Below are 18,122 nucleotides of genomic sequence, written 5' to 3'. Positions count from 1 at the left end.
AGGGATGCCAAGTAAGTGCTCCCCACGAGATGCATGTGGCAATTAAGCCATCAGCTGCTGCAGAAGCCTGCACTCTGGTTGCATTTCTCTCTAAGAGAAAATGAATCAAATTACAGGGAAGGTTCCTCCCCCCCCCAACACCCCCCACACTGTTATCCGTGCCACAGAGATGAGGCAGATTTCTCTAACGAGATAATTGCCAATTTTAACAGAGTAAACTTGAAAACCCATGTATGGATTTTGCCTAACAGATCGGGCGTGGGGGTCACAGAGCAGACCCCAACACACGGAGCAGGGAGTGTGGGATGGGCCAGGAGAGTCAATTTCACAGCCAGAATCCTTGGAGATATTTACTTCATTGTGATCCCTTCTGAAGACATAGACATTTCCTTTCTCTTACAACCTGATCCCTCAGGAAGCTGAGTAGGTCCTGGGGGACTCCTTTCTGGGGCAGACCATATTGTAGGTGTGTATTCCCCTGCCAAGGGCTGTGGCCAGGAGAGATGCAGAAGGAGCATGGACCACGGGCTGGAGTGTCTAGAGGCAAGGGAGCAGTGTCCCTCTTGGTGTGGAATGTAGCTGAGGGTCGAAGAGAAGGGGAACAGGCATGAGCCATGAGGAAGGAGTCGGTTATCTTGGCACCATTATTTTCTGGCTCAGCAATCCAAGGGATATGGGGTGCCTGGGTGGCTCAGTCAGTGAAGCGTCTGAGTCTTGGTTTCGGCTCAGGTCATGATCTCACAGTTAGTGAGTTTGAGCCCCGCATCGGGCCTTGCACTGACAGTGCAGATCCTGCTTGGGGTTCTTTCTCTCTTCCTCTCCCTCTGCCCCTCCCCTGCTTGTGCTCTCTCTCTCCCATAAATAAACAAACAAACTTAAAAAATTAAAAACAACAACAAAAAAACATATCCAAGGAATATAAGAATTTGCACACTGAACAAGGCTTTCCGGGTGGTTATAGAGATATATGTGTCATGGCAGAGGATAGAACATTCTTTTTCTACAGTTTGTTAGCTTGGTTTATAACTTTAAACATTAGACAAATGGTTTGAGGGCCTCATTCTTTGTCCAAGCCCCACAAATGTCTGAGGTGGGCCTGTGGGCTAGGGACGTGGAGGGGGCAGGGGCCATAAGCGCCCACTTGGCTGTCCCCTCAGGTGTCTGGATGAGAAAACACAAAGGGCTCTTCCCAAAGCAGCAGACATTTCAGGTCTGGCCTGTTAACTCTGGGGTCCCATTTCAGCCAGCTGCCAGCTTGGGATAAACCTCCCAATGCTTTATCCGGCCCAAATCACATTTGTTCATTTATATTTCATTAGCATGTTTTTCCAACCCCGGAACTGCTATCTGAATACACTATGTACCTCATTCATTTATTTCAAATTTCCTGTACATTCAGAATGACACAAAATCACCAGCATGGACTGCATTTTTATTAATAATGGGAGAAGAGACCATCTGAAGCAAGGATGTATCAGTCACAAGAAGTCTATAGTCAGAGAACAAAGAATGAAAATGATCAGAGCAAGATTTCTGGGGGAGGTGGGATGAGGGAACAGAGTCTGGAGAAGGGCTTATTGCGGGACAAGTCTGAGAATTTTTGTAGAGCCCCTTCAGAAAGCTTTACTCTATTTCGACTCACAGAAGGCTTAAAATATTGGAGCGCCTGGGCGGTTCAGTCGGTTAACTGACTTCGGCTCAGGTCATAATCTCACGGTTCGTGGGTTTGAAACCCGCATCCGGCTCCCTGCCGACAGCTCAGAGCCTGGAGCCTGCTTTGGATTCTGTGTCTCCCTCTCTCTCTGCCCCTCTCCCACTTGTTCTCTCTCTCTGTCTCTCTCAAAAATTAATAAATAAGTAAACTTAAAAAAAAAAGAAGGCTAAAATATTGAACTAATTAAAATGACCCAATATAAAACTGCCAAGAGTAAAAGTTCCGATGGCGCGGGATTAAATGTGTCTGCCTAGGAAATCTAAAGGCAGTGCTGTCTAGGGTGGAGACATACTTTGCACAAAGTAAAGGCAAGACATGGGCAACTGCTCTGTGGCCACCGGATCTGTGAACTCTCGCTCCTGAGAGTGAGGGCCTCAGACAAGTAGCATCAGCGTTGTTGCTTGAGAGCTTGTTAGAAATGCAGAGTCTCAAGCCCCCTCAGACAAGCCAAATCAGAGTCTATTTGCTCTCTAGCCAGTGGTTCCCACGCGCATTAAGATACGGGCCAGGCCGCCATCCATCCTTTGGGATGCTGGTTTTTCAGCTCTGCTCCAGGCAGACTATAAAAATGAGAACGAGAGAAAAGGATGACCAGAACAGCAACAATGCTATTCAGATGCCTTCATGCCATGAGAAGTGTTAAGAAAGATGCCCCTGACTTTGAGCCAATTCAAAAGCCCTTGGAACAGAGAATGATGCCTATGATGCCTATATGCTCCAGGAAAATTTTACTCAAAAGCATGGAAGGCGTCTTTAATCTAAATCTCATTTAACTCATGCTTTAAGAAACCCTAGCCAATCCAGCCCTTGAGAAAAGGCTGGATTTAACCTTTAATCCAATTGAAACTTTAACTAACCTTAAAGGTTAGTTGTCTATTGTTTGCTTTTTTTTAAACTTAATAAATCCTTGCCATATATGTGTATGTGTTCGAGTGTGTTTTTTGTTTTATTTTCATCATCGATTTTTATATTTTTGTGAAATAAATGAATTTCCGGAAACAGAACTCCAGTTTATAACATTGTGCCTCTAGGAAATAAGAGTTTGAGTCATAAAGTGTTGATCTGCAGCCATGGTTCAGAAATTTAATTAACTCATAAGTCAGGTGAATTGGGCTTCCTCTCCTAGCCCAAAGCCAGAGTCCCTGCCTGTGTGGGGGTGTTGATAATGACCACAGCGCCCAAGAATTCTCTCTGGGGAGGAGTGGGGGCATTTGGGGAAAGCGGCAAGTCCGTGGCACAGGATCACGGGTTCTGGAGTCTGAGGTTACCTTTTCCTAGCTGTGTCTTCCCCTCCATTTCATTATTTCTAAAATGGAGTTATTGGGGCAATGCAGTTACAGGCATCAGAGTGCCGGGCACTTAATAAATGTCCAGGAAGTATGAGCTAGTAGCTATCCCTCCCCAAGCGTCAAAAGCTGTGTATAAAAGAGAAAACTAGAGGCACCTGGGTGGCTCAGTCGGGTAAGCACCCAACTCTCGACTTCGGCTCAGGTCATGATCTCACACCGTGAGTTCGAGCCTCACGTTGGGCTCTGCACTGACAGTGCAGAGCCTGCTTGAGATTCTCTTTCTCCCTCTTTGTACCTCATTCTCTCTCTCAAAATAAACATTTAAAAAAAAGAGAAAATTGACCTCCCTTCTGCCACTAGCACAATCCTGGATGGATATTCATTCCTGGGAATGAAATCTTACGACACAGGTCTTGGCAAAGCAGGACTCCTGGGGGGCCTAAGCCTCATCTTTCAGCAATGACCAGTAGTAGGTGGCCTCCAAGTGTAACCTTGGACAAACTGAACCATGTGTGGTCATGCAAGTGCCTTCCAGGGATCACACAATACTTGAATAAGATTCTGGATTGGAGAAGGGGTTTTGTAAACCTCAATGGCTTTTGGCAGAAAGCAAACGAAACCTTTCCCTGTGGCTGGTCCCACGCCCGTCTCACTGCCAAACACCCTCTGGGACATCTGAGTTTAAAAATGGTCTGCTCAGTGTTGCTGAGAACTTGAACTCACTGAGGAAACATTTTCAGGGTTTCTATGCAGGGGACAGCACAGGAGCCCTGTAGTAAGGAAGCCTCAGGGCCTTTGCTTCACTCTCCAGGTGTCTCCACCAAGAGGCAGAGCACCCTGGGAAGCAGTAAGAGAGCATTTTAGGGAGCTGAAATGTTCTATATCTCAATCCGCATGATCATCACATGAGTGAGCCCATTAGCAAAAACACTCATTGGGCTCTATACGTAAGATGTGTGCACTTTATCCACTCTATTTATTATACATCTATTACTATCTTTGAATGAAAAAATTTTTTAAAAAGACCTAAAGAAGCTGTGGAAACCAACAGGCAGCCTACAGATGCCTGAACCACTTAGTGCAGACTATCAGAGAGGGGAAAATTAGCTTCTGCTTCTGATGAAGAAATGAGAGCAATCAGACTGCTAATCACAGGACCACTGGAAGCTTCACTTTCCGTTTGGTTTCTGCTTTTCACGGGTTTGGCTTTTGACCTTAATTGAAATCCACTGGTAAAGTGAACAGCAAAGAGGGTAGATTTTGTTGCTTCTTGGATAATGTGTTCCAGCTAGACACTGAAGACCATTCTCCCCACACTTGAGGAATCCCCACCAAATTTCTTCAAGAGGGGCTGTGAAATCACAGCCTATAGGAGTTCTGATGAATTCAAAATTGGAAATCATTAGGTGCCTTAACAGCTACTTAGGCATTTGCCGTTAGAAATCCTTTGCCTCAGACACAAATGGTGGCTTATAAATTATTTATGGACCCAATTAAGGACATAATTGGAGTGATCTGGCTGGTTGCCATAGCGCTAATGCATCTAAAGTTTTTCATCTTTCAGTTAAACTTTTTCCTGCTTTCTATTACATTTTGATACCTGCTCTCTGGTCTCCAGAGGTCTGTGAAAAAAAGTGTTTATGAATGTTTCATAAATGTGTACAAAATTCAGCTTTTGTAAAGAGTCGTCGACTATCAGCAAATTAATCCTGCTTTTGCTTCATCATGCTTCTACAAGTATCAGCAAAAAGCACTGAGCTCAAGTCACTCATAAAATAGCTTTGAAGTGTTTATGGAGTCTCCTTCCTCCTCCAGTGTCATTTCTGGGACATTTTGTATCCCTTCTCTCTGTCCTCATGGCTGTCTTCTTGCTGCTGAACTTAGTGAGATACCCTAGTCCCCTATAGTGACATCCCCTAACTTAAATTAGCTTCATTGGATTTGGGTTTCTTGCACCAAACTGTCCCCATGACACAGAGTAAGCTTAGTCAATCCCTCCAAATAAGTGTATCTTCTATCCCTTGTTTGGTCCTGCTCCATTTAACACCCAAGCTCCTTCATCTTCTTAGTGCCCAGTCCCTGACACACTTCATGGTTTCCATGCTGACTTCAACCATTGGGACACTCGCCTTCTCAAAGACATCCTTGTCCGTGTGGATTTCCATGGTCATTGCCTGGCTGCGTCTCTCTGAGTCAGGACCTCTCTTTCCTATGAATTCCCTATAATTCCTGTTACCTGATTGGTTGGCTCCACTGCTCCTCTGCAGGCTCCAGAATCACTAACAATGACCACATCTGTGGTAAAGGCCTGGGAAGAGCCTGTTGGCTTCTCAGACAGCTCTCCACAAAGCGGCCATCTCCTTGGTGTGGACCTCATGCTGCCAGCTCAGAAATTTGATCTTCTCATTGTCCCAGAGGGGATGGGACTTGGGAATGGGTCCGTGTCTGTATAACCAGAGAGCTGAGCTCTTAGGCCAGAATGCCACCATATTTATTTGGTTTCTGCAGCTTGGCTACACAGGAAGCCCAAATGCCTCCAGGGAGCTTGGACATTGAGCAAGTTTGGGCTAGACAATGGTAGGGCAGCCTGGTACCAGGCAGGGATGGCCCTGCAGCCTTCCCTGGAAAAGGACCCTGATGATAGAGGTCCAGGTCTTCTATGGATATTGCTAGTCCTTGTCTCTGAAGCTCTGTTTTTTTGTTTGTTTTTTTGTGTCTCTACTTCTATCCAATCCATCAAGCCAGGCTAGTTAACACACTCGAGTTTAAGAAGTGTTGACAACATTGTGGTAGATGATGTGATTTGCTGGCCACACCCACCTTCAGAACGAGGCACTCAATCCCCCAGCAGCTGCAGTGGCGCCTGCTGAGGACTTACAGTTCAGCCCCTCCCAGGAAAGCTCTCTTGCCAAGGTCCTACTCGCTCCCTAGGGACAGCTGGCGTCCCATGTCTAGTCCATGTAGAGGTATAAAAGCCCACCTCGCCATCCCAACTCACGCTGATGGGCCACACCAGTTCCAGAGCTCCCCAGGAGGCTGGCTGAGGCCTTTATTGCAGCTCGGTTAGTACCCAACTTCTCCACCTGCCCTCTTCAGGCCCTCATAGTGCCAGTCCTCCAGCATACAAATTCCTGTCTTAGAGGCCGTGTCCTGGAAAATATGACCTAAGACAACTGTCACTCTGATACCCACAAGTCTAGTGTACTCTGAATTTTCTGTATCCTCTCTTGGCCAGCACCCATGCATTTAGAAACTGTTGTTAGAAATTGCTGCTCCATCCTTTTCATACTCTTTGGGGGGCAGCCTTCAGTGTTGGCTTCTGTGTACATATCCAGGAGCGCTATCTGTGTTTTAAGCTCTGTAATTCCTTACCCGTGTGACTTTAGGCAAGTTACTTAACTTCTCTGTGTTTCAGATTCCCTATCTGTAGGATAGAGCTCAAAAGAAACTCCTCATAGAGGCACAGTCTTGTCTGTTTTATTTTGGTTTTGAGTACAGTTGACACACAATGTTACATTAGCTTTAGGTGTACAACAGAGCGATTCAACAACTCTATACATTATGCTCTGCTCACAAGTGAAGCTACCATCTGTTACCGTGCGACACTAACACAAGACTGTTGGCCACATTGCCTATGCTGTAGCGTCACTCATCATCAGAAATGCAAATCAAAACCACAATGAGATATTGCCTTACACCAGATTGGAATAAATAGACTCAAAAAGACAAGAAATAACAAGTGTTGGCGAGGATGCAGAGAAAAAGGAATCCTGGTGCACTGCTGCTGGGAAGGCAGTTTTGATTGAGAGAGCGAGTAGGAACATCTATTACCAGTGATGTGGTCGGCAGTGAATGTGTTCGTCAAATGAATGAATGAATGAATGAATAAACGAATGGTATTAACAGTGTCAACTTGACAAGGTAGCCAATTCTCCTTGTGGGACTGGGATCAAAAAAGCTTGAGACTCAGCTTGCACTTGGGCATTTCCTGATTCACTCACTCTTCATTCATTAAGTCATTAAATCACTCATTCATTCAACAAATACTTGAGCTCCAGGCTTGATGAATCATACCAAAACCATACAATTCCTATTCTCAAATATAATTGGGAGAGAGTAGACCTTATGTTCTTAAAACATTTTAAAGCTTACCAAATGTTTTTAGATCTATTACCTCATTGATCTTTACAATAACTTGATGAGGTCAGGACCGTTATTTACCTTTTAAGGTGCAGTTAAATGATTTGCTCAAGACCTTGCAGGGAGAAGTTGTATCTGGAATCCATTGTTTTGAATACAGGCCCAAGGGGCTTTCCATGACCACATTCCAGGCTCCAGACAGACAGATGTGAAAAATTAAAGAGTATGTAATTAAGTGCCAAGTGACTGAGCCAAAAAACATTGCATACAGACAATAAGTGGTGAGAGAATTATGTGAGGGATGGATTCCAGTGTTTCTTCTGCTTTCCTGTCATGGGCTATGTTGAAAACCACCTATTAGTGATGCCCGTCTCTCTGCAGTGCCCACATTCTCCTTTCCCAACCATCAAGATAAACTCTGGAAGCTGGGTTCATTTGTTTTAAATCACTGTATCCTCACCTTCTTAGCTTTTCTCAGAAATTAACCTAGCATCTAGGTCCAAATTCTATGCTCCTAATAACCATGCAATAGTCCTAGATAGTAATAAAAGGTGAGACCAAAAGTTGAAAGGTTCCAGTAAGGTTAAAAGATAGCTTTAGTGGGGTCTTTGACAGGAGGTGGTAATTAGAGAATGGACTATTTGAAGTTGCCATTTCAGAAGTCATGATGTAGGGTTTGACCCTAGGAATGGAGGTCTGAGTTGAAATGTCTAGAGATGATTAAATCAAGAAATGAGGATCCAGTGTGGTAGATGATTAATCCATGTGGAAGTAGAAATCATCCAGAATGAAGCAAATGTTGAAGGGAGAAGAAGACCATGAAAATAGAACCCACCTTCTTTGGCAAATGAGAAAAAGTGATGAGGATATTGGTGATTCATAACAATGAGAAAGAAGAGAGAGAAGACAAATGGAGTGATCTTTAAAGGAAGATCTTCTTCCAGAAGAAATGGTTGGTATGTGGAAATGGGAATCAAGAATTTCAACTCCATGACCCAGTCCTGAAGAACTTGTGCTGTGTGAGGGGAAGATAAACAAATAAAAATCAGGATTCACTTGGGAGAGCTGTAGAAAAAGAGGGTCCTTGAAGGACAACCCATTTAAGTCCAGGAAGAAGGAATGCTTTGAGGGACACCTGGGTGGCTCAGTCAGTTAAGTGTCCGACTTTGGCTCAGGTCACGATCTCATAGTTCATGAGTTCAAACCACATCTCAGGCTCTGAGCTGTCAGCACAGTAGAAGTAGAAGAAAGAATAGTAGAAGAAGTACAAGAAGGAATGCTTTGAGAAGGTATTGATGACAGGGACCTTTGCTGGCATACCAGAGGACACAGAGGGAGGCTTTGGGATGCAGGAGAGATTTGGAGGATTCGTTTATATTAGGGCACAGACTCAACAGTAGAAGGATGAGTGAGTGATGATGGCTGTTGCTGAGATGTGACTTAGGACTCACCTGGCAGCTCAGACACATAGAGCCAGCTATCCATGGGGTTTCTCTACCTGATGTCCCGTGCATTCCGCAAACATATCTTTTTCCTCTTCTTCCTCCCTTCTCCATCCCAATTTGCTCTTCCATCATAGTCAATGGCATTCCACTCATCCAGTGTCTAAATCTGAAAAACAGGAATTATCCACCAAAAATTTATCTTTCTTTTTTCTACCCCAACAGGTAATAAGTTATCAACTCTTGCTGTTTTAACTTTTGAATATTTATTGAATATGTCCTCTTCTTCATTCCTGCTAAGCATTCTCTCCTCTCCTGTCCAGATCGTTATTGCCTTCAGGCTTATCCATCTCAAACTCTCTTACACTTTGCTACAGTGACCCAATGAAAATATGAGTCTGGCCCATCACCACGGTCTTTAAAAGCCCACTGGTTCCCTGCAAGATGACACTGGGGATTCTCAATAGAGCACACACAAGGACTCCAGGACATAACTCCATTACCTCTGCAATCTCATTTCCACCAACTCTCCAAATTGCTCTTTCTTTTTTTTTAAGTTTGTTTATTTATTTTGAGAGAGAGAAAGAGAGAGAGAGAACCAGCAGGGGAGGGGCAGAGAGAAAGGGAGAGACCACAGAGCCCAACGTGGGGCTGGAGTTCACGAACTGTGAGATCACGACCTGAGCCGAAAGAGACTCTTGGATACTAAGAACAAACTGAGGGTTGACGGGGGGTGGGGGAGAGGAGACAGTGGGTGATGGGCATTGAGGAGGGCACTTGTTGGGATGAACACTGGGTGTTGTATGGAAACCAATTTGACAATAAATTATATTATATATATTAAAAAAAGGGTCAGATGCTTAACTGACCCTGCCACTCAGATGCTCCTCCAACTTGCACGTTCTTATCCAGAAATATCAAATTGCTAGGAATTCCCCAAAACACCACACAGTTCCCCACTCCAGACCTTGCCCACGTTCTTCTTATAGACTGTGAAGGCTGATTCTTCTGGATATGAAGAATATAGACATATTAGGGTTGTCTTGGGAAAGGCAATTCAATTTTGTCTCTCAGGATGGGGTTTACACTGAGTGGCATGTCCTCATGGCAGGACTGGAAAGAGGACACTGCCTAGTGGAGACCAGAATGTGATTCAGGAACTAAAATGCCCTTTTGAGTACTCCTGTACTATTTGGTTCCTCCCTAGTTGGCTGTAGGTACCCATGGCTTCCTACTCCAGTGTGTGACCATACAGTCGCTCCAGCCCAGTTTGTGCTTTGTCTTTTGCTACCACTGAGTTCTCTGCCCCTTCTCTCTGATTCATGGCTTCTGCCACCTTGTGGCTCATGCTTACTGCCTCCTTCTCTCAGCCTGCCTTTCTGTTTCTGCCCCCTGCTGTCAATTGCTCATTATCTTTCCCCCTCCGATTAAAACTCCCCCAAAGAAAGGCTCTGATGGGTTGAGCCAGTCAGTATCCAGAGTGTGTTTATAGGGGGTCTGAGGAACTTGGGACTGATCAAGGAAAAAGACATGACCACAGAGGCAGTAACACACAAAAAGCTTTATTGAGCAGCGCTTGGATGTGGTTGCATGAGAGGGGAAGTCCCTTGCAGCATGAGACTGTCCAGAGGCTTCCAGCACAGGAAACCTATCTAGAAGGAAAGGAAGGCAAGGGCACTCTCAAGTGATGGGGCCTATATGCTTGGGTGATGTCACTCAGCAACACAGTGGGGAGTCTCTGGGTCAGAGAGGTCCAAGTGGCAGGAACAGACACAAGAGTCTGTCTTATCAATGGCCAGCAGATACTGGATGTAGTTTCGCAGTGTATGCCAAGTAGACAGACCCTTAATGGCTAAACATCTGCTTATTTGGGTTATTTTTAAAATAATATATAAAATTTTGAGTTTGGTGCCTGTGGACCCTTGAGCTAACAAATCTCAGCTTACTGTGAAGACATAGTCAATCTGGGGCCAATACACAGAGGCCATCTTTAGCTTATTTATATAACAGGGCTGTTCTCATGTCAGTACCTTCCTATGTCTCTAGCCAGCCTGTGGCCAGATGAGTGGCTACCCTATGATTTGGTACCTAGTACTGCTCCAGTCAGCTGGGACTAAAGTGGGAGGGCTAACATCCTGGATGTAACACCCATGCTTAAGGAGCCACTCAGAGGCTGGTTACGAGCTTGACAGACTCCAGAGACTCTTTGACCCCCCCCCCCCCCGCCAAAAGGCCCAGAAAGCCCTTTATTCCTTATTATCCTTGCCTGTTACAATCATTCATGAACAAAGTCAAACATTATCATTTACAGGTAGCCCCGGACACTAGCCTGCCTTTGCCCTCGTTCTCTGTCTCCACGGCAAGTAGCTTTCAGATGTCTTACCTTATCATTTAAGTAGGCTTTTTTTTAACATCACTTTACATCTCATCTTTGAAACCACACATTGTGAACTGTCTTGAGTCACTCCCATGTCCCCAGGACATTTCAGAGTTTCTGGTATAAAAGCGCTCAGTAAATAGCTGCTAAATAGATTATTTCTAGAAAAGATAAAGAAGACTCCACAGAGGAAGTGATGTCTGAACAGTGTTTTGGAAGATTCGTAGAAGTGACCCAAAAGATGAGAGAGTGGAGTCCATAGGAGGAGAGAACATCCTTGATAAAGGCCCTGAGGCGTGAAAGCATGACGTGAGTGAGGAACCCTAAGTAGCTTGGGGATGGAGTGGTAGCAGATGGTCACCAGATCCTCCCAGAGTGAATTCAGCCCAGACCTTCAGTTATGGCAGTGTTTCAGATTCGTTAATCCCAGGAAGGCTGAGTTGTACTCACAAACCTAATTTAATAAGAAAGTATAATATCAGAATGCCAATTTCTTAATTAACAATGAGAAGTATAAACGCCAGGCAGAACAGAATGCTTGTGTCAACACAACCCGTACATTCTCTCCTTGTAGCTGGATTTACATGTGAAGCCAATTTATAAACAGAATGATGTTTGGTGAGGACAAGATTGGAGCGAGGGAGTTGGGATATGAATGCTTAATGATATCAGGCCCTGATCATGGATCCAGCAGGAAACAGATGGCACACTTGAATTGGATAACCTGGGGTGGGGGGCAGGGACAATGCAGTACCACCATTATTTCCTGTGGGCCAGAAAGACTGAGAGAAGAGAGAAGCAGTTAGAAGTCAGAGAGAGCGCTTTAAGAGAAGCCATAATGCTGTAGCCTTTATGTCAGGACAACCAGTGTGGAATGGAGCTGGAGAAACCAATAATCCGAACTCACTGTGCTTTCTGTCTCTAATCTTCTGACTATGCTTCCCGTTAACTAAACCCAGTATAAAGCCAGAAGTCAAAGTAACCCAGTCCATTCAGGCCAGCCTCCCCACGCCAGAGCAGGGTAGCAGGAACAACTGAGAATAACCACCATATCCTACCCACCAGACAAAGATGCATCTGTGACAAGGAGTAGAAAAGTTGCTTGAGCCATGCTTGAACCAACATTGCCCATTTTTCCTTGTTGCCAACTCACCTTCCTACCATCTGCAGGTGGTACCTCCACCCTTATGAACAACATGTTTTCTTCACAGATCTTTAAACTTGGACATTACCTTCACTGTGACTGGGATTGGTCTGACTTACATAGACAGACTGTGTTGACTCTTGTTGTTTCTGGTCCTGGAGCTATTTTATCTCTCAGGAGATTTTCATATATCATCATCATCTGTTATGAGTTGATATCTATAGTTTAACTGCCAGAGTTTCTGGAGTGCCTTGCTGCTGCTGCTTCTCCCACTCTAATGACCTTGAATTAATTTCTATAGGCGTCGGGGATAGAAAGTGTTAATGGAAGCCACTGAGGAGCAAGATAGTTGAGAGAAATCAAAAAAATATTTCAGTGACAACATGAATGGAAAGGAGATGGTTTTTAAAGTTATTTAAGAGGAAGGATGCCAGGACTTAGGGAATATAAGAAGGAGAACAGATGACTAGAAGGAAATTAATTTTGTCTTGCACTGTAAAGTTTGAGGGGCCTAAAAGACACCCCAAAAAGGATCTTTCCCAAAACTGTTTTCGTTCATTGTTTAGATTCTCCTGCGTTTCCAAAATCTCTGATTAGTGCAAATTCAAAGTTAATTGTTCAGCACCACAACTGAGGACAGCTCCCAGCCAGGGTCCTCACTAAGTCACCCCGTGACAGTCAAGGTGCCGGACAACTATTTGGAGGGCCATATCCACATCCTTGGGGTGTAATGAGAAGCATGATTGTTCAACCACACCTACCTGGCTTCTTTATGCTGGCATGAGTTAATTGGCTCCCCTACCTTGGGATTCACTTGGAGATTATACATACAGCTCACCACTTCTCTTTATCTGCCAAACCATCTATGTAAAATTGTCTTGGATGTCTTATGATTACCCAGACAGGCAAACTAAGCTCCACTGGAAACTGGGAGTTTTACATTTTCTGCATATATGAGTATGTGATTCTTACGGGGCAGGCTCCAAAGAAGGGCAGGATTCATTCATGGATCCTGCAATCTAATTGCGTGGACAAAGTACTTCCATGTTGAAATGGTAATTATATGAAGCGACATTGTCATTCTGATAAGGGAGAGACCACTATTGGGGATGGCTTGAGGAGGAGGCTTGTAGGATTCAGTTATGCTTGGAAGAGAGGGAAAGACACTCAAGTGAGGGGAAGGGCCTAGCCAAAGGCATTTAATAGGGATATCCTATGTGTCCCCATGTGTTATGGGAAGATCAGTAAACAAGCATCTATAATTAGATTATTGAGTAGATGTGTTAACTATAGGCATAAAAATTTGAGGATTTCCATGGCCTTTGGCTCCTCCTAAACCTGACTCTAAGAAAAAAGCAATAAGCCTAGTACATAACAGCTGAAAAACAGGTTTTGAGATCCCTTTAACATTATGAGGACCTGCTATGAACAGGACTCCATGGACACAAAGATGAATGTTTTTGAGTACTTTCATTTTTATTTAATCCATTTGATTATTAAAATACCTTTGTAAGGTAGACAAAAAGGAGAAGATGTGTCCAGAGGAGAATGCTGAGCACAGAGAGTTCAGATGGCTTGACTAAGGTCATGAGGTTATTTAGCGACAAAGTCAACAGCATCATCTGGATCTTTTTCTCCATTGGGCTATGACTGAATCCAAACTTCACAAGCAACCCTGAGTCTGCCTAGACAGTGATGGATGACTAGGAGAGTGACAAACGGTGTCCAATGAACACTAGTAGGTCATATTGAGCACCTACTGTGCCAGGAGGCACTGGGAATCAGCTGTGAACAAGGGAGCCATGGTCCTGGCTTCATAGAGGTTGGTTTAGACTTTAGCTATCTATGTCCTAAGTGTTGATCCATACAGTGATAGACTTGCAAAGGCAAGAATCCTACATGGTCGAATGCTGCAATATAGGGCAATCACACAAGCTGATGCCCATCTTTTTTTCTGCTTGGCTCTTTGTAATAAGCCAATTTGGAGAGAAGTCCCCGGAGTACCAAACCCTACACCTTAATTGGCTTGATCCACCATGTAGACATCTACATAGATATGTTCCCAAAGTGAACTGATGTCATATTTAGAGAAGGCTAGGCATATGGGATTCCCTTCTTTTAGGTCTACAGTCAACTGGCGATTATGCAAGGGATGTAATTGATCACTTGGGATTCTCCATGCTTCTGTAACTCAGTCCTTTTTGCCACTGCTTGCTTTTTAAAACATTTCATTAGCACAATTACTTAAGAGTGGTTAAGGATGGTGAAGGGAAGGAATCCATGTGATCCATTTCAGCACAAGTTTTGGCAACTCCACCGCCAAATTTTCCCAACCACAATGCACAGCCAGACCAGTTAACCACATGACTCCTTGAAATGATTCTTAGTCAAGGAAGGTATTAAGGCAGACATCATGTCTTACATTTCTTGCTTACCCCAGAACCGATATCTTGTTTCATTAGTAAATAAATATTTTTTAATAATGATTAAAAAGCAGTGAGGATATATAGAATTGTCTGAGCAAACTCAGAATTTAGGTATCAGCAACCTGAGATCAACTTCATCACTCTGATTTTAAAAGATCCTTTTCTATTGACTCTACATTTATAACTTTAATTGAGATAAAGTCACGCTTCCATCTCTCACTATATTTTTCTACATACACATGCATCCTTGAAATGCTGTAAGTACACACGTGTCCCACTAGACTGAATCTGTAACCTTCCTAGGTCTAATGTTTTCCTTAAAAATATTTTCTCCTGGGGAGATGGATCAGTTGGTTGAGTGCTTTTTTTTCTTTAAGTTCATTTGTTTTGAGAGAGAGAGAGAGAGAGAGAAAGAGAGAGAGAAAACAGGTGGAGGCACAGAAAGAATCCCAAGCAGGCTCCACACTGCCAGCCCAGAGCCCAATGTGGGGTTTGAACTCATGAACCATGAGATCATAAACTGAGCCAAAGTCAGATGCTTAACCAACTGAGCCATCCAGGCACCCATGAGTGTCTAACTCTTGATTTCGGCTCAGGTCATAATCCCAGCGTTGTAGGATAGAGTCCTCCATCAGGCTTTGCATTGAGCATGGAGCCTGCTTAAGATTCTCTCTCTCTTTCCCTCTGCCCCTCTACCCTGCTCACGCATGCACTCTATCTCTCTCTCAAATTCAGGATTTCTAGTTTCACTTCTATTTCCAATAATTACCTACTTAAACATTCTGAAATTTTTTTTTTAATTTCCCCTATGATTTTAAACCTATCTTCCTCTTTCCCCAGATGTGGAGGCTGTATAAAGTAAGTCAATGCACTGAGCTTCTAGTACTTCTAATTCCTTGTTTTCAGGTGACTGTCCCATCACCAACTAATGTGATTCCATATACAAGACAGATTTCCCTCATAAGTATTTTCAAGAGTTGTGGTGTTCTTTTGTGGAAGGTTACACTATCTGAGTTCCTCTAGCAACTAGTTATTAGAACTCAGTTAAAAATGGAAGTCTAGTAGGAGTGGCTCAGTTGTTCTTCTTTGTTGTTCAGAATTTTATTATGGCCCAGAGCAGAAGGCTACAGCTCACAGAGATGGGGTGCTGGGAGAGTAAAGTTGTCAACTGCAAGCTTTCTGCCCAAACAACTCCATATTGCCTGTAGATTCAGTGCAGCAAATCACTGTGAAAAAGATCAACCAGTAGATGGCTGGTATTTTTGTTTGTTTTACTAGCAAAACATAAAAAGTTTTCTCTCAGCTGGCCCCCAAGCTAGAAAATTTTTAAGAAGAACATGGTTAGAACATTAGTTTTTAACTTTGTGCGTTAGATTCACTTGGGCAGATTTTTAGATCCCCAGTCCCCAGGCTGCATCGGGATCCATTACTCAGAATTTCAGAGGTGCGGGGGGGGGGGGGGGTTGGTAGCTCCAGGTATCAGTATTTTTTAAAGCCTCCCAAGAGATTCTAAATGTGCAGCCAAATGTGCAAATGACTATCATCAAAAGACTACTGATGCTTGGGTCCCATCACAAACATTCAGATGCAAAAGACCTGGGGCGCAGTCTGGGCGTCAGAAGTCCTATAAGCCTCCTGAGTGATTCCAGTGGAGGGGCCAGGCTGAGAACCCCTGTTAGAGATGAGATAGCAATGCAGTGGCTGTGTAAGATAGAAGGTGTTCCGGGTGTCACCCATCTTCTTGTCCATCGTATTCCCTGCCCTCTTGTCCATCTTATTCTCTACCCTCTCAGGGCAAACTGTTCATGTATTATGAATGAGTGGTTTGGCATACAGCTTTTCCTTAAGCTATTGAGAGAGGGCTTTGTAATGTATTGGGGAGGTGGGTAGATCAATCTACTACGTAGGTCTGCTGAGGGTTTCCAACAAAAAACTGCCCATAACGCTGTGAGCTATATCTGAGTTTTAGGGTCTCAGGAAAGAGGAAAAGGATTCTACCTGGAGTGGAGGGGCCCCACACCTCACAACCTCTCCTTCCCACATAGGGATTTGAGTTCCTGTAACTGGCAGAGATCAAGTGCCTCCAATTCACATCAGAGGCCACCAGAAGCTGCGGAATTGGTAAGACTCAAGGGGGAGGTGGGAACTTCATGATTCATACTTAAAGAGAGAAAAGGCTTTGAATCTTGGGGAAAGATGAAGAGGGAGAGAGGGGTAGAAGACAGAGGAATGGGCAAAAGAAAAGACACCTGGGAAGACAGAGGCCATGCAGATAATCAATTTGGTGGCATATCAGTATTTACATTGTTCCGAGCTCTATTACTCACAGGAGTGCCACAACTAAGTAGAGGTACAAAGGTGACATTTGGAGCAGGACTTCAGGCCTCCTTCGTCTCTGTAGATGTACTGATCATCAATAAATGTTGAAGTCAGTGCTTAGATGTCAGAAAACAGCAAGGATTTCACATGGGGAGAAAGAAAACCAGACAAATGTAACTATCTTCATTACATTTGCTGTTTCTGTCCCAACCTACAGAGCTTATCAGCTCAAATGCAGAACAACAGTTAGTTTTATATGTCCAATACCTATTTTCAAGCATAAAGCAAAAGTTGAATTCTTTTTTTTAAAATTTTTTAAATGTTTATTTATTTTTGAGAGAGAGAGAGAGAGACAGAGAATGAGTAGGGGAGGGGGAGAGAGAGGGAGATACAGAATCCGAAACAGGCATCAGGCTCTGAGCTGTCAGCACAGAGCCAGACGTGAGGCTTGAACCCACGGACCGCGAGATCATGATCTGAGCGGAAGTTGAACATTTAACTGAGCCACCCGGGTGCCCCAAAAGTTGAATTCTTGAGTGTAAACAGTGCATTTCTGTGTTCTCTCTGAGACAGCATGTGCCAGAGGAAGCCTCTTGTATGGCCCCTTCTTCTTGCTTGGCTCAGCTAGCTCGTGTGACCTTGGGCCTACGTGGCATTCTCTGAAATGATGAGAAGGTGATGGGGAAAAGATTGAGGGAGGTCACTGGCATAAGGGGGGTATGCCATTCCTGATCTCAAAAATACCCTTATCCTGGGATCTCTCCACTGCTTTGTCAGTTCAAAGCCAGTGGTCAGCCAGCACCGTGACCAAAAAGACACCCCCACCCCCATCGCTGCACCTGTCCTACATCTCACCTGCGTTCCCGGTGTTACTCATTAGGCAGCACGATTTGCAGGGCTTCCCTTCCCCTTTGGATTAGCTTGTTATCTGCCTTTGAAGCTAAGCCCTCATTAATGAATCCCCAGATGGAAGAATGAGCCTAGATATTGCCAGCACATCCGTCCCTCAGGGAATCCTTTGCTTCCCATCAGAAAGGGGCAGACGTTTGGCTGCTGTCCAGCCCAAGGCTTCACAATTCCACTTTGAGAAAGCCTTGGAGAGTTCCTCTCTCTGGGAACCCACTTTCTCAATCACAAGCATTTCAGGGCTAATTACACTGATTTAATGCACCTGGCTTTCTCTTACACTTAAAATCTCAATGGGAGAGAAAATACTCTGACTGATCAGCATTTATTGGAAAGCCAGAGAACCAAGGTGCATTGTCAATTCC

Source organism: Prionailurus viverrinus, chromosome A3 (assembly GCF_022837055.1).
Source record: "Prionailurus viverrinus isolate Anna chromosome A3, UM_Priviv_1.0, whole genome shotgun sequence".
NCBI lineage: Eukaryota > Metazoa > Chordata > Mammalia > Carnivora > Felidae > Prionailurus > Prionailurus viverrinus.
This window is presented reverse-complemented; position numbering follows the sequence as displayed.